Below are 12645 nucleotides of genomic sequence, written 5' to 3' on the forward strand. Positions count from 1 at the left end.
CCACTATAAAGGAAGTCAAACTACTTGAATCACACCAGCTAAACTAGCAGAAAGCAGCCAGCTCATCTGGGCCATGTTTACAATCAGTGCAGTTCAGGTTCATTTTCTGCTGGAAAATGTTAAGGTCAAAGCATGGTGATTTGCTAGCTTTCGTTCCACGGCAAGTGGTAGGGCCATTTCAATTAGGGAGCTTGAATAAAATACAAGCAAATAGCTTCACACAGTAGCTGAACTTAACAACCAGCGTTATGCCTATGCTTAGCATCCATCCATAGCATTAAAACAACGCCACGTACATCCGGACATCCATGGGATTTTCAGACCCACATGCTGAGGTTCCACACACAGGCTGAGCATTTTCGCTGACTCTTCTGGAGACAGTGATGCACTCATGCCATTCATACACCATCCAGATAGATGGACCAAGGCGTGGATCAGCTGCTGGTAGCTTACAGAGTCCTGCTGGCAAGCTACAACAGCCAGAAACAAACACCAAACCTTCATATTTGGCAGCATCCAGGCCTGTCACAATATTAGCTAAATAGTTTGAAGCTAACCTGCCTAACTTGGCACCTGGCCCCAGGCCTCGCAAGAGATTAAAAAAAAATCTGCAAAGTTATCAGTAACACAGACAATCCAGCTTTCTTCCACTTACGACTTTCAGTTGACTTACAAACAGTGCACTAATACTCCAGGTTTAAAGGTGCAAGTTGACATTTGAAAACAGTTAACTAGTTCAAGCCACTGTGTCTCTCTCCACTAGTCTTATGGAGAGACTTCACATTTTAGTTTCACCTGGGATAAAACGGGGATCTCATTCTGTCTGCTCTGTGCACAGTCAAGGTGGCTGAGGCCATAGCAGTTCTAAGCAACCCAAAACACGTAGCACACAAGAAAACCACACAGCTGTAGCTTTGTCATGATAAAGGATAACTTAATTGGGGAGACACTGAATGCCCCCTACCACAGTAGATTTGCACATGTAAATCACTATTGTATTTGAAGATAAAATAAAAATCTACACATAAATCCTACACTGTGGAATGTCTGACACCCACATGTTCCTTGATCTAGATGAAGAAGTGATCTTGGCGTTGGCCAGGTGAGACGCACAGTCACTGGATCTCCTAATACACACTGCTAAATGAAACAGGCAACACAGAAATAAAGTCAGCCATTAGTGCCACATCATTCAGTGCTACGAGGTCCACTTCCAGTACACCAGACAAGATGAATTATATTGAGCACTAGCTCTGCTTGCAAGGAAAGGAAGAGCAGAAAGTTAATGTACACTTAAAACCAAAAAGAAGCAGTTTGTACACAAAGTTGTAACTCGTACAAATTCAACACATTACATCATGAGATACCATCACACTGAACTGTTTCACATCACAGAAAAACAAAAACAAAAAAACCCACAGCACTAGGCAGGGAGTCTGAACTCTGAAGCATGCTACCCCGTCCATCAGCAAGGTCCTTTGAAAGGCAAATTTAGCCACCAGTGCTACTGCAAATGCACCTGCTTATAAGGGATTATTCAATTCATTAAAAATAAGAAAGCATCATATTTCAAACAGTGGCATACCCTCAGATATAAGCGTTGCTCCAGCTTGGATTGTCTTGTTTCAAACAGAGCCTGAAAAAGTCCAAAAATCAAAGGCATGCAGAAACCCCAGCTACCTACAATAACAAAAGGAAAGCGACATTGCATCAGGCTAGAGGTTCATCTAGCACGATAATCCTGACTGAAAATGGCCTGCAGCAGAACACAGAACTGGAGAAGTAGCAGTTCTGTGTCCCCGGGTTTCTCTCCAGCCACCACCAATTATAAGATTCAGCTTAATTATGGAACTTAATGGTAAAGCAGATAAAAAGTTCTGACTTGCAGTGCCTTTTTAAAAGCTGAGTTAAAGGAAGCAAAATATTCCGAAGGAACACAGACTATTAGCTGTTTCTGAGCTTTTTTTTTTCTCCATATTCTGAAGAATCTTCTTTTAAAACCTTTAAACACACAGGTGCCAGATTCTTGCAACAAAACATGCTGAAGAACAGCAGTTATTCATCTGTTGTCTGTGACCAAAACTTGACTCTGAAACACAGGCCAAGCAAGCTCAAGTGTTTTGAATTTCAATAGACTATACTATTCCATACGGATCTTCACCTGCTGCCTTATTTTCAGGAATTGAGAAGCCTGTTGACAAGTGGCAATATAAAAAGATAGTGCATTAATGGGAGTGTTAATGAAATAAAAGTTGTAAAAATTAGAAAATTTAAGAAGATTATTTACTACCTCTTTGCTCTCCTTCTGTTCCAGGCTGTATGAATTGCCAGAGCAGAGGCTTCAGAGCTGGTAATTGATTGTTAATGATTGTTAGTAGAGTGACATCACAGGTATCACAGTTAGCATTAATTCTTACTGGGGGAAAAAGCACATGCTACATTTTAATTTAGACTCATTAAGGCTGGAAAAGCCCTCCAAGCTCATCTGGTCCAACCATCCCTTTACCACCAATGTCACCCACTAAGCCACGTCCAACCTTTTCTTAAGCACCCCCAGGGATGGTGATGCCACCACCTCGCTGGGCAAGTTCCAGTATTAACAGACATTTTGCTGCCAAGATAAAAATCTCTAGCCTGGATACAATTCTGTGCAACAAGCAAATCATTTTGGTCAGCTACAGGCCATTTTTAAGTGAGGAGGAAGAACCTGTGAAGAAGCTGAGCTCCTGGGCAAGGAGGCACAGAGCAGACATGAGGTTCACGAAGCAGTGTATCACTCCTCCCTTCCTCCAGCATGCTTAAGGCTGCCCACCTAAGCAACTGGAAGGGAGACTGACACGTCAAGGATTTTGAAAGAAAGCCTAAACAGGCAGGAGGCTGTTTGCTACCCAGACAACAATAATATGCTTTCAGCAAAATGCCTTCTTATTTCAGTGAACCTGGGGGGAAAAGCTTGTTTAGGATCATATAGAACCAATTATTAGCTCAAAGAAATGCAAGAAATACTGAAGAAATTACCCACCTAGCGTTAGTAGTTCTTGATTTGATAAGAAAATTCTGTACAAGTAAAAGAAAGCGTTCAGCTGCTGGATCCTAAGATGAAGTATTTCTGAACTGCTATTGTGATGACAAAATGCAGCTGAAAGAGCTGCTGTCGTAAGTTTTCATATAGTGACATTTTTTCCTAGAACACGATCAATCTCAGCATATGCAAACTGCCATTCACAAGGAACAGATAACTTTTATTCCTCTACAGGCACAGCGTCTGCATGGCAAGATACTTTGTTATCACAACACAACCATAACATAAGCTGGACAACAAACAATACATAAAGACATTATTCAGTAAATACTGGGGGGGGGGGGACAACTCTGAGATGCTGAGGACTTGCAGGCGTTCGTAAAAGCAACCAAAGCAGCAATCTAACAACAGCCTTCCACCCGACTACTGCAGAAATGCTGCTGTTGGTGATGATAAATATCTGTATTGATGTATTCTGATATTAAAGCTGTGTGTAAATTAACCTGTCTACCAACCTGATCTTTTTCTATCAACCATTTTAATTTGTGAAGTACTAAGTAACCAACAAACAAGCTCTTATTCAGATGACCTTATTGGAACTGTTAAAATTTGAACATGTTAAAATAACATTATACTGAAGCTATACATAAAATCTTACGGTCATTTTTTTTTGTAACAAAAACTATCTGGAGTATTAGCAGAGTAAAGTTTTTTTAAAGTACCTTCTGGAAAATAATTTATTTAATTACAGTGAAACCTCGCAAGTCTCAAGGTATGCTGTCGCTTGATTTACATTAAGAAACAACAGCAAAACTCATGGAAACTTAATTTTGTTTCTTTACCGGGGAGTCAAAGCAGCATGAAAGAAATGGACACATCTCAGGTCTGAGCGCCAGCCTGAAATTTCCAGGTTCGAGGTTTCTCATCTAGTTTGAAGTATGAAGATGCTCCCACAGACAGGTGAATGTATCACACCAACCATCTCATGCGTCATTATTTTCTGTTTCAGCTAAAATGTAGCAATGATTATTTTCATGACATTAGCTATCAGGGCAAAGCTTGCTACGAAGGATATACAGCAGAAACGGATGGAAGCAAATTCTGCTAGTGTACCTTACATTAAGGTTGTATCAAACAAGACAGACCAACAGCCAAGCATTACTACTGGAACACAAGCACCCTGGATGAAGGCATTTATTACACAAAGACACGTTCTTGATATCTTCTCCTCCACTTATGACGTTTATCTAACTTTGTCTTTTGGTTTGTAAACCCTGTGGAGCGCGGAGTTCCCTCCAGCCCCTGTAAGGGGGTATCAGTTTGGATCAGTTTGCACTATGACAGTACGAGCACAGTTTCCTTTTACAACATGCTATCATATTGAAACTGTTCTCTTATTTGTTAATTAAAAACAAAACTGTCAGACTTCAAGAAAAAAAAGAAAACTATTAAATCATTAAGATCTGCCTCCATATTTATCTTTACACTTGAATACAAGATTTGACTAGGAAACTGCAAAAAGACGATCAGTGAACAGCACCACGTGTATGTGATGTTTGTACACAGAGCTTGTTCAACAGTGCTCAAAAATCACCTGGCATTACGTACAGCATCTTGCTCTTCGTTTTATGAACGATATGAAATACTTTCATTTTTAAGCATGCCACAATGACACGAAAGTCATTTACCTCAACTTATTTCAGAGACTGGTGATTTTTTTTTTAAGTGAAGTTACTAAAAGTCTGCCATTACAAAGTTAGAGAGTTAATTCTAGGGGAGCATGTTGTGCTGAATTTCAGCATCCTAAGTAGCGTATACCAGCACTACCCTTGGAGGCACAAATAGATCCAAGAAGAATTATCTGGGAATTTATGTCCTGCACTCATGCTGTAAGAGCCGCTGAAAGTTTCTGAAGGAGAGATGGAAGAAAGCGGGGTGCCCGCCTGCTGACCCAGCCGTGCACGCACTGCGTCTCCACACGCACAGCCACACACGAGCAGGCGCTGGTATGCTCTGCTCCACAGGAACAGGCGAAGGGAAATGATCATTAAACGTTTTCACCAATCGGTTTTACCTTCGTGACACACAAATACATGACTGTTCAATTCCTGTTACACAATAACAAAACATACTGCCAACACAAGATGACGTTGACCATGTTTTCGGAATGGAGAAGATTTCCTTTAGGAATGCTAAGGAAGCACTCTGCTGCAACCTATTTTTTTTGGCAGGAAGAGGACAAATCATCAACAAACTGGAAAGTCTCCTGCTCCCATTACATTTCTAGCAGAGATGGCACAAGCAAATCACATAAACAAGTTCAAATGTGGATTAGATAATTTCTATTTGAATGCATGTAATGCAAATGCTTTTGAGTACATTTATACATATACTTTAAAAAGTATAGAAGTAAAAAACTTTACATATACTTTAAGAAGTATAGCATAGGTGGCAGCCTATGGCTTTCCAGGACACTCGCGTGCCATAATGAAGTTTGGTTTAGATTGTACAGAGAGAAAAACTTTTTTGTGCTCAGAAGCAAACAGAAATGCAGAATTTTTCCAGCAGCTCCCTGCCCGTGTCTTTACGTCTGATCATCACCTGAGAGGACAGCAATGTCTGGCACCACACAGTGCAGCTCCTCCCCTTCCTTGCTTGTTTCCCCAGATCTCTGCTACTTCTTACCTGCCCTACCTGGCACTGAAGGAGTTGTTCCTACCTTCCTGCCTTCAACCCCTTCATTGCCCTCCGGGACACTCTCCCCCTTGCTCCTACTGCCTCTGGAGATGGCTCCAGCTAAGCTCTGGACACTTCTGGACCCGACGGATGCTCTGCTGAGCCACCCAAGGCAATTTGTCCTGCTGCCAGCTGACACGAGTGCTCTCGGGACACGTGAATCCCACCAGAGCTTTCCCACTCCGAGCTGTGATGCATCTCCCTCTTAAGGGAGAGGGGACCTGGTGCTCTGAACTCCTATTTACAAATCCAACAAGCAGTAAAGGCTGGCCAATTATACAACCTACACAGTATCTATGAAGCTTTTGCTTTGCAGATCCAATAGCTACAGGGCAAATTTTGTTCACTGCCCATAATTACTACCCCATGGTTGCATAAACAGTAAATACATTAAAAATCCCCCCATTGAGCTGTGATGCAGAGAACAAGTTTCAGCTTGTACATCTTCAAAGGATTTACAACAGATTTCTTTCTTCCTTTAATAATGAATTAATCACAACCCTGATCAGAACGTTAGATTAGCTGTAATTTCGATGTAGGGTTCACGCAAAAAAACCAACCACACTACCTCCCAGTTACGACACTTAGAGAGCATGTCTTTTACAAGCACGGGGCCCCACTAACTGGGGGAAGGAGAAAAGATTTAGTTTTAATTATTCCATAAAGAACAGATCAATCATTCTCAAAAAGTAATAACTTGTAGTTTTATTCTTTGCACTAGAATAGCGTTACACCAATTTAAAAAGCCAATATACAGAAAGTTGGCTGCTCCTCACTTTCTAGTGCTATACAAGCTTAAAAAAATGGGGAGGAGGGAGGAAGATCCATGAGAGATGACTGTGGAGACATTCTGATGAAAAACAGCAATTCCTTTCCCTTCTATACTATAATATTTTGAAATTTGAGTTGATAGGAAAGAGTATTTTGCTCTTCTGTTTGGAGGAAAGAAAGCAATAACAGGGAGAAAACACACGTATATCAGAAGTGCGCCCAATTTAAAACTAACAAACTGCTAAAAAGCCACCCTGTTCAAAAGTACTGAAGCGGTAAAAACAGAGTTTTCCCTCACATTCTAACTTCTCCCAAAGCAGCATTGTCTTCATTTGCCTGTAAGAAGGGGGTGCAATGACAAGGACTGCAAAGCTAAGGACAGCCACGGGCTCCCCGCAGCCCGCTTTACCCAAAGCGCCTGTATTTACTGCTCCCCGAAGGAGGGCAAGGCAAAGGCAGGCAGCGAACTGGCTGAACTGGTTCGCTACAGTCCTGCCTCCCAGGAGGAGGCACAGACGGGGCTCTCCAGGAAGCCAGGGCTGACTCAGGCGGCCGATCCCGCGGGGATGACAAGCCCGAGCCGCACGTCACCTGCCTGAACCCATGGCACATGCCCGAGGAGCGTCCTCCTGCGCTTCGGCGGCTTGGAAAGCTACCGAAATGCTGTGAGATGCCACGGAAAGAACTTTCACCTCCAGCCTCCCCTTGTAATGATTGTTCTGGGGCCTTCATTATTACAGAAAAAACATCAATCGACGGTGAAACCAAAGCGGTCCTTCCTTCTTCCTGCAACGTGCCTCTTGCCTTCCTCGGAGGGAAGGCGAGCGAGGTGCTAAGGCCAAGGACAGAAAGGGGCAGTGAGCAGGAAGGAGCAAAGGTCTGGAAACTGAAGCCAGCTACAGAGATTTTAACTGACAAGAAGCTGCTATTTTCTTCTGTGCAGGCAAAAGCTCTGGGAAGGTCACCAGAGGCAGTTCTTGGCTGTCCTCAGCCACCTCCTCCCTCCCTCTGCAAACTCTGCGTGAACAAGAGTAAGCGGGTATTCTGCTGGGATAAAGGGGACACCAGCGAGGTTACCCAGCGAGCTACATTGTCCATCAGGCCTCAGGACAGGCAGCCGGGAGCCAGGAGAGCTACCTGAGCCCAGAGAGCCGCTGGTGGCTGCGCTGTGCTCAGCTGCGGTCACAGAGCTGCTCCATCTCTGCCGGTACCTGGACTGCTTGCTGTCAGCAGTACTTGGGATCAGGTCAGGAACAGCAGCAAGCAATACCTGCAAGCCATGCCTGCAAAACCTCCGGTTCCAAGTCTGGCTTCCTATTCCCATATAAGTGAAGCTGTGCTAGCTCAATCCCCCTCCAGGTAGTAAACCTTAAATTGGGTCAGAGAGCTTCTGGAGGGTCAGCGCATATCAAAGTCATAATGAGTTGATGCCTCATTTTCACCAGAGGAAAAATACCAACCCAGAAACAAGACCAAAAATTCGTGAAACTTCCAGAAGTTTGAGCCACACCAGCAGGAGTTACTTGCGGAGATGTGTGCGCTTTTTATACAAGGCACCAGAACAACTTCTCTGCAGTAACTCTTACAAGCTGCTTCCCATCCAGTGCCAGCAAACCAAGCTACTGTTCCCATGTTTCTGCATGTCCACAGCGCGTGGACACGACGGGCAGCCCTCGAGGAATGGGAGCAAACACACGGCCAGGCAAAGCAGGGTCCCGCCTCACAACAGCCACCCTGGCGCAGTGCTCGCAGGGACTGCTCCGGGCAGCTGCTCCGCAAGTAGCTACAGCAGCGCAGCTTCGCATACAGAGAAATCGTAACGTAGCCACTGGCTGGATTACAAGCACTAAGAAAGCAAGCGAGAGACGAGAGAAACGCAAAATACGGCTAACTGCAGGTTCACAAGTAATTTTTTCCAAACAAGAATCAATGGCAGTGCTTGATTTTTAGGGGACTCTTCTACACCACAATACAACAGCCACATTCTGGTAATAAACCCAATCTTTGTCATTTATGCTTACAACAACTCTGTTCTGCTCATTGAGATCTTTGAGCCAGTCAGTGCTTTCTTGCAGCCAATAATGAAAGAAAAAAAATAATCAGAGAAACGCTTGCAGACATTGCTCATTTCAGCACAGTTTCAAAAACCAAACCCAACCCAAAATTTGGACAGTACTCCCAGAGTACCATCCTTTGGAATGGCTTTAGCCTTCCACCTGCTATACGTGTATGTTAATAATCTACACGAAGCGAAGCAGAATTACATCAAGTTCTTATTTATGTTTCCTGTTCTGTTAGTATGCAGAGTGTTCCTGCCACTGAGGTTTCCTCCACAATACATGCACATCTCCTCTACCAAATACCTGACACAGCTTACTAATTACGGTTACTATTATTTTTGCAAAGCGCATGCTAGCACTCATTATCAGAGATAACTTAAAGGGTATTCTACACGATATTACTCTACATGATATTTTGCTAACAAATGAAGCTGCTCGGAACGGAGTAATTTATCACTACGCTTTCCTTGTTTACATTGTGTGACTGAATTCATCCACTCGTGGTAAAAGGACCCCGCATTAGTGCTGTTAAAGAAGAAGGAACCCCAAGAAGCGTGTTGTGCCGTCTGTAACACAACCAGCCCCTAAGAGGAACGCGGATGGGAGCACCGCGAGTTGGAGCGGACCCCCGAGGATCCCGGGGAGCATCAAGGTCGAATCCCGGCGGATTTCACCCACTCGCGGGGGATCGCTGCCTGACAGACCTCGCTCCGGCCGCGTTTTATTGCGGATCCGCTGCTGCTGCTGGCACCTCTCCCGAGCGCCTGACGAGGCGGGAGCCGAGAGAAGGCAGCGCTTCCACAGCCGGGGCCAGCGGCTGCTCCGCCTCAGCTCCAGCACCGGCAGCGGCGCCCCGCAGGCCGCGGGCACAGCCGGGAAGCGGCCGCGCTGCCCCCGCTCCGCCGCCTCACGGGGACGGCGCCGCCACCCCCGGTGGTGCCTCAGGCGTCACCTCGGGGCCCGGACACACCTCGCCCTGCCGACGGCCGCCTCCCGGGGCGGTGCCTCACACCGAGCGCCAGGACACCGAGCCGCGGGGTGCAAAGGTCCGCGAGCAGCCCAGCCCCGGCGGATGCGGCCCTGCGGGGCGGACGAGGGCTGCGCATCCAAACCGGGCCGGGTGGGGGGGGGGGAGGCGGAACCCGGGACCGCGGCGGCCGCCGCGGTCCCGGGTTCCGCCTCCCCCCCCCCCCCCCCGCCTCCGGGCGCCCCCCGGCCCGGTGCGCGCTCACCTGCCCCGCTCTGCCCTCCCCCCACCCCCGCGGCCTCCCGCCGGTTCCCCGCTCACCGCGCTGAGGCAGGAGGGGCCGTCGGGCGCGGGCGGCCCCGCGCGGCGCTGCCGGGCCCTACCCCGGGGTGCCCATGGCGGCGTTGGAGCGGCGGGGCCGTGCTGCTGCTGGTGGCGCCGGCGTCGCCGCCGCCGCCCGCTCCGCCTGGGCTCGCCCCGCCCCCCGGGCCGCGTCACGCCGCGCCCATTGGCTCCGCGCGGCGCACGGCGGAGCCCCATTGGCTGCCGCCGCGCCGTGAGCCCGCCAGTGGCGGCGGGAGCGGCGGTTGCCGTGGTTACCGATGCCGTGAGGCGGGCGCGGGAGCGAGGGGCGGGCCGGGTTCGGGCCGGGTTCGGGCGCTGCCGGCGGGGGCTCGCGGAGGCCGGGGCCGCTCCGGGCGGGGCGGGCGCGCAGCCCCGCGGGCTCGTGCCGGTAAGTGCCCGCGGCCCCCGCCGCAAGATGGCCTCCGCCGTGCCCGCGGGGAGGGGGCGGCCGGCGGGAGAGGCTGCGGGGGGGCGGGGGGCGCCGCTGAGGGCCGGGAGCGGGGCGGCGGGGGCGGCCGGGCACCGAGCACCGGGCACCGAGCACCGGGCACCGGGGGCGGCCCCCGAGGGTTGCCGGGGCCGGAGCCCCCTGAGCCGCCGGTGCCCTGTAACGGCCGGGGCCGGGCGGGCGGAGCGCCGCGTGGGGGTCTCGCACGAAGCATCCGGAACCGTGCCAGGGGCCCGGGGCGGGTTCGCGGCTGCCCCTTCGTTATCCGGCCCCTGCCCGCTGCGGGGGGAGGCCGGGCCGGGAATGTCCCCGGGGCTCCTCTGAGGGGAGAGCTGCGGTCCCGGGGCGCCAGGCGGGGTGCGGGGTGCCCGACCCCCTGCAGCGCTGCTCGGTGTCTGTGCGGGCTCCTGCCGCAGGCACTGCCACAGCACGGCCGTGTGCCGAGCGGGAACACGAGGCCTGTGTGAACACAGGTCCTGCTGCCCGGAAAGGTGTCATTATGCTGGTTACATTAAATGGGTATACAATGTGACCAAGCCACAGCAGTCACCTCCTTCTAGGAATGGGGAGTCCCAAGGAACGATAGGCAAAATGTAGTAAAACGAAGAATAACAAGGGGGAAATAAGGCAAGCGCTGAGAGGAAGGGCCAAAGGAGAGGGGTGAGCAAGAGAACGGGAAATACAAAATGAGGTCGGAAGAGATGGACCTAGAATAAAGGGGAGAAAGCACGGAACCTGAGAGAGCAATGACTTGCGTTAGTCGCAAGGCTGCCTCCACCAGAGGTGTGCTGGATTTATTAAATCATCTCCCAATCGGTCTAAACTGGTTTTAGCCCATAATTTGGATGTTGCTACGTTGGCCTAGCTTCTGCACATAACAGCTTTTAGAAAACAAAGAAGCTTACTGGCCTCCTCTGGCAAACTGAGCTGTTTCTGAGCATTATTGTGAGTACAGAAGGCACAGTCCACTGGCAGGCTATGAAAGGTGGCGCGATGCCATCTCTTGGCCTTTCAGCTTCTGGGTGGCTCCAGGTGGACAGCTGCAACCATCGGCGCTATTCGGAACGGGCCGTTCCACGCACCCTGCATCCCCGCAGAGCCAGCGCACTGCGAGTCCTCCCCGTGGCTGAGAGTCTGCGGCTGGGGCAAGATGGGGGGCAGCACGAAATAATGGTAAGAATGAGAAAGTCATCTTGAGCCAGTTTGTTTTGGCACAACAGAAGTATGGAGAATTAAAAAATAATATCTCGAGGTCTTGTCAGATTTGCAAATACATTAAATGACTACCGGTGAAGAACAGCAATCTCATTCTAACTGGTATTAGTCATACAGTCATAGCTTTTCTTATTTGTTCTGGCACTCAGAGCAGCCAGTACATTATCTAACTTGACTGCTGTGTATCACAAGTCATCAATTCCCACCCATTTATTACTGTCCCAAGCCCGGTAGGGACAGAATGTGTTGTGGAAAGGCACCCTGTTTCATCTTGCCAACACAAAGAGCCGCATAGCGTACTGATTCTTCTGATTTCTTATTCCATTAGCTAATAGAAGGCCTTGTCAAATACTTGCTTAAACTCTTATATCAATTTTGGGATCAACAACAAACAAGTACTGTTTCTCTTTATTCATCTTCTTCAGGATGTGACTTGAAAGTAAGATATCTTTTTCTTTTCATTCTTAGCGTCATCTGGAAGGCACTGATTCCATTATGTTTGCAAATCTTATAAAGAGTCTAATGGCATCTTTTCCTTCTGAATCTTCCTTTTTTTTTTTCTTTTTTTTTTTTTTTCCTGAGCCTTAAATCTGATCTCTTAAAAGGATTGTACTTGTTTTCCAGCTTTTTAGACATGCTGCTTAGTTAACGGGTATTTGCTGGTTATTTTGCTGCTTATGTGCTCCTTCAGTCTTCCAAGTCGTGAATATGTTTTTCTGCTTCATTTAATCTATCCCGAGCTTAATCCAACTTGGAGGTTTTTTTTTATTTTGCAGATGTTCAGTCCTTGCAGAAGCACTGTTGTGACAATCTTTAATTTTAGTGATTGTTTCACTGTTTGCAAGATTGCCTAGGTTTTCTCATTTGATGTAACCACACAGGAACTGTGTCTGTGGTTAAAAAGTGGGAACTGTTGACACAGAAGGCTTGCTCCTTAGAAATGTGGGATTATAAACATAATATCGCTCACAAAAACAGTGTTGTCTTTGTATTTTTTTTTTTCTGGAACCTGTTTATCTGTAATCTCTTACAGATGCTGAAATTACAAAGGTTTGGAAGAAAATAACTGGAGGAGAGAGTA

At 48.0% G+C, this 12645-nt stretch overlaps 2 protein-coding genes across 3 annotated transcripts in view; one reads left to right on the forward strand and one right to left on the reverse strand.

Annotated features, from left to right (window-relative positions):
- The window catches only part of PKP4 (plakophilin 4), an 88944-nt gene extending 78919 nt beyond the window's left edge, over nucleotides 1-10025 (reverse strand). The window contains exon 1 of the mRNA XM_038181759.2: nucleotides 9878-10025. The gene's annotated coding sequence lies outside the window, so the exon portion shown is untranslated. The remainder of the gene's footprint in view (nucleotides 1-9877) is intronic.
- A 112-nt stretch (nucleotides 10026-10137) lies between these two features.
- CCDC148 (coiled-coil domain containing 148) overlaps nucleotides 10138-12645 on the forward strand; it is a 63101-nt gene continuing 60593 nt past the window's right edge. The window contains exons 1-2 of one of the 2 annotated variants that reach the window (XM_027458217.3): nucleotides 10138-10289; nucleotides 11365-11522. The gene's annotated coding sequence lies outside the window, so the exon portion shown is untranslated. The remainder of the gene's footprint in view (nucleotides 10290-11364; nucleotides 11523-12645) is intronic. The other variant, XM_027458218.3, reaches the window with a different exon arrangement.

Source organism: Anas platyrhynchos, chromosome 7 (assembly GCF_047663525.1).
Source record: "Anas platyrhynchos isolate ZD024472 breed Pekin duck chromosome 7, IASCAAS_PekinDuck_T2T, whole genome shotgun sequence".
In the NCBI taxonomy this organism is placed as follows: Eukaryota; Metazoa; Chordata; class Aves; order Anseriformes; family Anatidae; genus Anas; species Anas platyrhynchos.